We start from the raw sequence: 6718 nt of genomic DNA, 5'->3' as shown, positions 1-6718 counted from the left end.
TCTCTGTCTCTCTCTCCCTCTCTCTCTGTCTCTCTCTCCCTCTCTCTGTCTCTCTGTCTCTTTGTCTCTCTCTCTCTGTCTCTCCCTCTTTCTCTGTCTCCATTCTACCCCACCACACTCTCTTTTTAACCTATGTTTGAGGCAGCCTGGTCCTGGTACTGGTTCTGGTCCTGTGGGCCAATAGCTGCACCTGAGATCCCAGGATCTGATTCCCGATACCAGCTCTGCTCTCCATTATCTGTGAGACCTTGGACAGGTCACTTGACCCCAGTGAGCCTTTTCCCCATATAGGCCCCCCAAGCCTTCTCTGCTCCAGGATGACAGTTTCCGTCCCTTCAGCCCGAAGGCCCTTCCACATACTGGCTCCCGCTCCCAGTTGGCCTGTTCTCTGGCTTATCAGAGCCCTTCTGAAGCTGTGGCATCCGGAATGTTTGCAGAGCTCCCGAGATCAGAGCCCCCTGACAGCGTGACTCTTATGGCTGGAAGGCGGGCCTCTCCCTGGTGCTGCTGCTGCCCGTTGGCTGTGACCCTGCTGGGGCTTCCCTGGCAGAGCTGCTCGGCCATTTCTCCTCTGGTGACCCAAGGTTAGGCCTGTGTTTTCGGCTGCACTGTCACTCTGCGGCCTGTTATGATGAAGGTGGGCCCCAGGGGCCCCCAGATCTTCACCTCCTCCCGTGCATACATTTATCCTTTATTAGATATAAATAGTAGCCAGCTTTCATGTAACACTTTTAAGGTTTACAAAGCACTTTCCATATGCTATCTTATTTAATTCTCACAACAACCCTGAGAGGGAGATATTATATTATTATTATATATAGTATATAATAACATAATATATAATATTATTATAATATGTTGTATTATTATTATATTTGTATTATCCCCATTCTACAAATGAGGAGACTGAGGCATACAGAGGTCAAGTGACTTGCCCAGGGTCACACCCCAGTTCTCTATCTTCTGCACTATCCTAAGGAGGGAGGATGGAGATGGTCCCGACCCATTCTCCAAATCTACAAAACTGCTTTCTAAAAGGGCACTAAGGCACAAGGCCAGAGGGAGGCTAAGCCATCAGTGGGACCCAGGAATGACGCACCCCACCAGGCTGGAAGTCACTATCCAGAGCCTCAGAAACCTCGGAGCCTGGCTGCCATTCGCTTGGGGGCTTCCAGGGCAAACAGACTTTGCACCACAAAGGTCAGCGGCCCACCCCGAATCACCCCCCAGATGTGCCCTTGTAGCACCCAGAGAACCCGAGGGAAGTGGCCTGTTTTTTCGCTTGTAGGCATTCCTTGTCTGCAGAGAAGCAAGGGGCAAGGCCTGGCCCAAGGCCAGGAGGCCCAGCATAGGGATTTGCTTTGCTTGACTTAATTTGTTACAAAGGTTTGGGGTTAGGTTTTTTTTCCTTTTGGGGAGTGGCTGAGAAAGAAGTCAGATTTTTGTTGATTGAAAACAAATTACTTTTTAAAAAATGAAGGCCTGGAGTCAGTAGCTGGAATGTCCTAGCTGGGAGGCCACTTGCTTGGAGGGTTGGGTCTGGGAAGGGTTTTAGGAGGAGATTGCTTTAGCCCCTGGGGCCCTAGGGAGCCATTGCAGCTTCTCCAGCAAGGGGTGCTGGGGAGAATACCTGAGGGAGAAAAGCTGTGTATTATTACTGTTGAAATACTAAATGATGGAAAGCTGACATTGCTAAGACCTTCAGAACAAAGAAGACAAGCAGGCAAGTTGGAAATTATTCTTACCCTGATGCAAGTCCCACAAAACATCCCAGGGCAGAGAAGAGTTCCTTCGGAGGGACGATCCAAGGAAAAGTGTTTAGACTTTGGGGCACAAGACCCCTGGACACTGTTCTAGGGGGGAGGGAGACAGTGATAGAAGGACTTCTTGGGGCCTTCTGAGGACTGGGCCAGGAGGGCAGGGGAGACCCCACTTTGGATTCTAGCCAACGAGGTGCTCAGCTCAGCTGTTCCTACGGAATATAATCACCCTCCCAATTTCAGCAGCCCTGGCAAAGCTTCAGTCCCCCAGTCCCTGGTTATAGCACAACTACTCTATTTAATTGCTTGGCACAGAGTGGAAGCGGACAGACATCACATAATTAGTCAGTAGGTATTTATTAAACATCTCTTATGCATCCAAGCCTGTGCTGAGAGTTTGGGGAGATATGACAAAAGGACATTGTAATTAAATGAAACAAATATTGTTGTGATGTGGAATATCCCCTGCCTGTGGCGGAAGGGGCTGAGGATCCGGATTCCTGGAGTTTCTGGACTCGAAGGGGGGGGGGTGGGGAAAGGCTACACAGGTGTAGATGTGGCATTGTGTGAGTCAGGGTACTGCCTCCCACCCGCGTGCATGGTGTTGATCACATACAGAATGTACTGGGAGGAAGGCATGGGTACAGGGCACTGGCTGGAGGATGTCTGCAGGTGGAGATGCTCTCTACCTGATAGGACGCCCCTCTGACTGGCTACTGCGTCCTGCTGGATTTCTCGGATTCCTTCACTCACCGGCATCTGGGGAGAAAAGAGGCTTCAAAGGGCAATGCCAGGAGGCACACACTGCCAGGCCCCTCCACTGGCTCACCCTCTTTCCTACGCTCACTCTCAGGGCCGCTGCACCTCCCCACCCACGTTCCCTCCTGCTGTCCCAAGGGGCAGCTTTCTGCCTCTCTAGTGATCAGCACGGTGCCAGGCCCATGGTCACCACCAGGCTTCCTCCAAGCTCCAGCCCAAATCCCATCTTTCCCAAGCAGCCTTCCCTCTTCTCTCTTGACCTTGGTGCCTCACCCCTTTATTCTTTATTTCTCTTATTTATTGTGTTTCAGTCTTTCCTGTCCTGTCCAATTCCCTGTGACCCCATGTGATAGTAATGGCAATTAAAGATTCCCCTGTATTGGCTTGGTTTTCAAATTGATTGTATTAAAACCCAGAGCTTGTTAATCCCACCTGTGGGATGGACTTTTTGATGTGAAAAGAAAGTCCTGACTGGGAGGAGCTGGTGACGTAGATTTGGAGAGACAAGAGAGAGGCGGAAGTTTTTTTTGGAAGCAGCACCTCGTGTAGAGGGAGAGACTAAGAGATTGCTGGTGGCCGCTTTGAATTGCCCTGGACTTTTGAGACCTGCCCCCTGAGCTGCCAAGGACTGAGGAGACATGGCTGTTTTGCTGGTACTTTGTCTGTCTGTTTTGATGTTATTTTGCCAGATTTGTCCACTGGTGAAAGACTGTCCTGTTGAAGAAGTCCTGGAACCTGGCATTTGGTTAAGAAGGCCTGAGACTGTCCTGCAGACAGAGAGTGAATACTGTCCACTGGTGAGGGACAGTACTGAGAGTGAATACTGTCCACTGGTGAGGGACAGTACTGTTGTCGCAGGGGTCTGGAGACTGTCCGGCAGACAGAATGAATACTGTCCACTGGTGAAGGACAGTGCTGTTGTTGCAGGGGTCTGGGAGCCTTTCTGTTGGTTTAGAAGCCCTGAAGAAGGATTTTCTTGTTGTATGTTTACAGAAATCCTGGGAGAGGGCTTTGCTAATGTGTTCAGGGGTTCTAGGACTGTTCTACAGACAGAGGATAAATTCATGAAGGGACTGGCAATGTATCTTATGGCCTTGCTAAGCCTTGTCTCTCCAGGAACTAAGATTGCTGAGAACTTGCCTCGTGTCAAGATGAAGAAAAGACCTCCATTTGGGTATTAAGTGCTGTGTTTAAACTTGATGTAACTCTGGGGTAGATTCAATTGTGATCCAGGGGTGGGGAACTTTTGACCTTTTTGTGTTCTATGGTTGAGCAAATGAATGTATTTTACTTATGTTTGGAAACTAATCTCCATTTGAGAAGAGGGGCTTTGTGGTGGACTTAATTAAGGTATAGCCTAGGGGTGGAGAAGTATTTGGAACAGAGACTTTGTAATTGATTGAATGATTGGAAAGTCCTGGGGTGGGGTAGGCCTTGGAGATGATTTAATCACACTTAGTAAATGCTGTATTTTGAATGATGTCATGTTTTGATCTTCTCTGTTCTGGGTTTGTTACTGAATAAAATAGAGAGCACCTATGCTGGTATTTTGAACCTGGGAAGTTGCCTTTGCTTGGTATTACATTACACCCCATTAGAGTTTTCTTGGCAGAGGTCCTGGAGGGTTGGCCACTTCCTTCTCCAGCTCATTTTACAGATGAGGAAACTGAGACAAACAGGGTGAAGTGACTTGCTCAGGGTCACACGCGTCTGAGCCCAGATTTGAATTCAGGAAGATGAGTCTTCCTGACTCCAGATCTGGCGCTCTGCCCACTGCCCAGCTGCCCCATGTCTGCTCTGTACAGACTGTCAGCTCCTTGAGGGCAGGGATGGTCTTTGCCTGGCACATAGGAGGTGCTAAGTCCTCCCCTTCATTGTTTGGTACCTCACTCTCCACATCCCCAAGTCTTCTATTTGCTTCTCTGCATACATTTTGTTTCCCCCTCCCCAGGAGAATGTCAGCTCCTTGAGGGCAGGCACTGTCTTCATTTTTGTCTCTGCATCTCCAGGGCATGGCACATAGTTGGTGCTTCATAAATGCTTCTTGGATATAATTGAACGGTGCTTACTGTGGCAGGACCTCAGGGCCCCCCCTATCCTGGTGGCTGTATCCCCCAGCACACAGTTCTTCCCTAGTCCCGGAACCTGGGATGGCCCCCAGGGCTCGGACAACCCCTAAACAGTGCTTGGGGAACAGGAAGGGTTGACTGGGGACACTCTCCCCAGGGTCATGGTGACATCCACCTGCAAGAAGATCCCAGGTCTTTTGATGTTCAGTCTGGCTGACTCCCTCATTTCTGCCCTGCCCAGCTCCCAGGGCCCTGGCAGATACAACAAGATGTGAATGTGAATGGTCTTCGCAAAGTGGTCGGAGCTCTGCTGAAGTGAGGGAGGGGGTGACTGCTTTCTCCTCCATCTGTCATAATCTAGCATCTTCAGATGTGGGGATTTCCCTGAAGTGCCCCTCTCCTAACTGGTGGTGTTCCACACCACCAAAGAAAAATTACCTTGTATTCACTTCACATATAATTTGAAGTAATGTCTGTAGCATCTCCTGTGGGCCCAATCCCTAAGTCATACTCATAGGGAGATGACTACCCCAAATTCAAAGTATGCTATAAGTTTGCACTCTGAAAATTCTAGTCTGTGAGCCCCCACCAGTGGCCTTATGTAGAACAGTAAGCCAAATAACACAATTAACTCAAAGCAAAGGCATTCATTGAAATAGCATTGTGCAAATCAGGGTGCTGCCTCCCACCAATGTGCATAGTATCAATGGGAAAGATGATTATATACAAAAAATACACTAGTAGAAAGGCACAGGTACAGGGGCCGCTAGGTGGTGCAGTGAAGAGAGCACCAGCCCTGGAGTCAGGAGGACCTGAGTTCAAATCCAGCCTCAGACACTTGACGCTTAAGTAGCTGTGTTACCTTGGGCAAGTCACTTAACCCCAATTGCCTTGTCTTTCCCCCTCAAAAAAAAAAAAGCATAGGTACAAAGCACATAGGTAGCCAGGACAACTAAGACAATAGGCCTGGGTGCTCTTTTCTTAATGGAATCCCCACCAAGAAGGCAAGCCGTTCCACTGATGGCGTGCATCTCACTGTACTGGGGAAGAGGCCAAGGACAGGGGCACAGGGGACGAGGACACCTTGGCTGGGGCCGGTACGACAAGAGGGGGTGCTGCCCTGAGCAGTCACTGGAATGCTGGGACAGGAGAGGATTCGAAGGGAAGGATTGGAGCAGCAGGTAGGGAAGATCAAGGCTCAGAGAAGATCCCCAAGACAGTGTGGGGCCTCTCCCGCCGCCCGGAAACCGTCTCCCCTTTCCCTAGTTACACACTTTGGATCCCTTGTGCACTTGTGGTCTTCCTGCCTCCCTCCCTGACCGACTCCTTGAGGGCAAAGATGGCCCCGTTTCTGTCTCTGCAGTGCCCGGCACGATGCTGGGTGGTCAACCCCTCAACCTTCCTAAGCCTCAGTGTCCTCACCTGTAAAATGAAGGCATCAGCCATCAGCCTCCAAGATCCCTTCCACGCGAAATCCATGATCCTATGGCTTGGACCCTTAATAAATGCTTGCTGGCTGTCCTCTGTGTCTGTCAGGCAGAGAGTAGGAAAAGGAGAGATATGGCCTCACACACACACACACACACACACACACACACACAGGCACATGTTTGTTACAGGTGGTCAGAGGAGGAGCTTTCTTCCTGGAGGCCTCTATGTCCCTTGCTGACTCTGCCTCCTCATAGAGGCCTCGGCCCAGAGCATCCAGGGACCCCTTGGGGCTGGGCTGGACTTTACCATCTATCTCCAGGAGATGGCAAGCACCACCCAGCCCGGCCTTTGGAGGAGGGCAGTCTGCCTGCCGGAAGGGAGGGCTGGGTGAAGAAAATGAGACCCAAGGTGTGAGGCAGCTGCCCCCCTTCCTGGCTGTCCTCTCCCCGCCCCCCGGCCCTGACGTGATCTCCCAACTTTGTGTATACATGAATGTGAGTGTGTGTGCAAGTGTTTATGTGTGTGAGTGCATGAGGTGTGTGTGTATAAGTGTGCAAGAATGTGTGAGTGTGTGTTGGTATGTGAGTGTATAAGGTGTGTATATGTGTATAATGGTGTTCCTGAGTGTGCATATGTGTTTGTGTGTATGTTGGTGAGTGTGTTTGTGTTATGAGGTGTGTATGAGTGTGCATGAGTGTG

At 50.1% G+C, this 6718-nt stretch overlaps 1 long non-coding RNA gene across 1 annotated transcript; it reads right to left on the bottom strand.

Annotated features, from left to right (window-relative positions):
* Nucleotides 1-2098: 2098 nt before the first annotated feature.
* On the bottom strand, nt 2099-6680 carry LOC138144698 (uncharacterized). The gene is made up of 2 exons (XR_011164011.1): nt 6011-6680; nt 2099-2519 (listed from the first exon to the last, which is right to left on the bottom strand). It is a non-coding gene; the product is annotated as an uncharacterized lncRNA (long non-coding RNA).
* Nucleotides 6681-6718: the final 38 nt, after the last annotated feature.

This window comes from Petaurus breviceps, unplaced genomic scaffold (assembly GCF_028583685.1).
Source record: "Petaurus breviceps papuanus isolate PSGF00001 unplaced genomic scaffold, PetGlider_PUasm1.0 90721, whole genome shotgun sequence".
Classification (NCBI taxonomy): domain Eukaryota; kingdom Metazoa; phylum Chordata; class Mammalia; order Diprotodontia; family Petauridae; genus Petaurus; species Petaurus breviceps.
The sequence above is the reverse complement of the archived record's forward strand: the minus strand, read 5'-3'. Positions and strand labels throughout refer to the sequence as shown.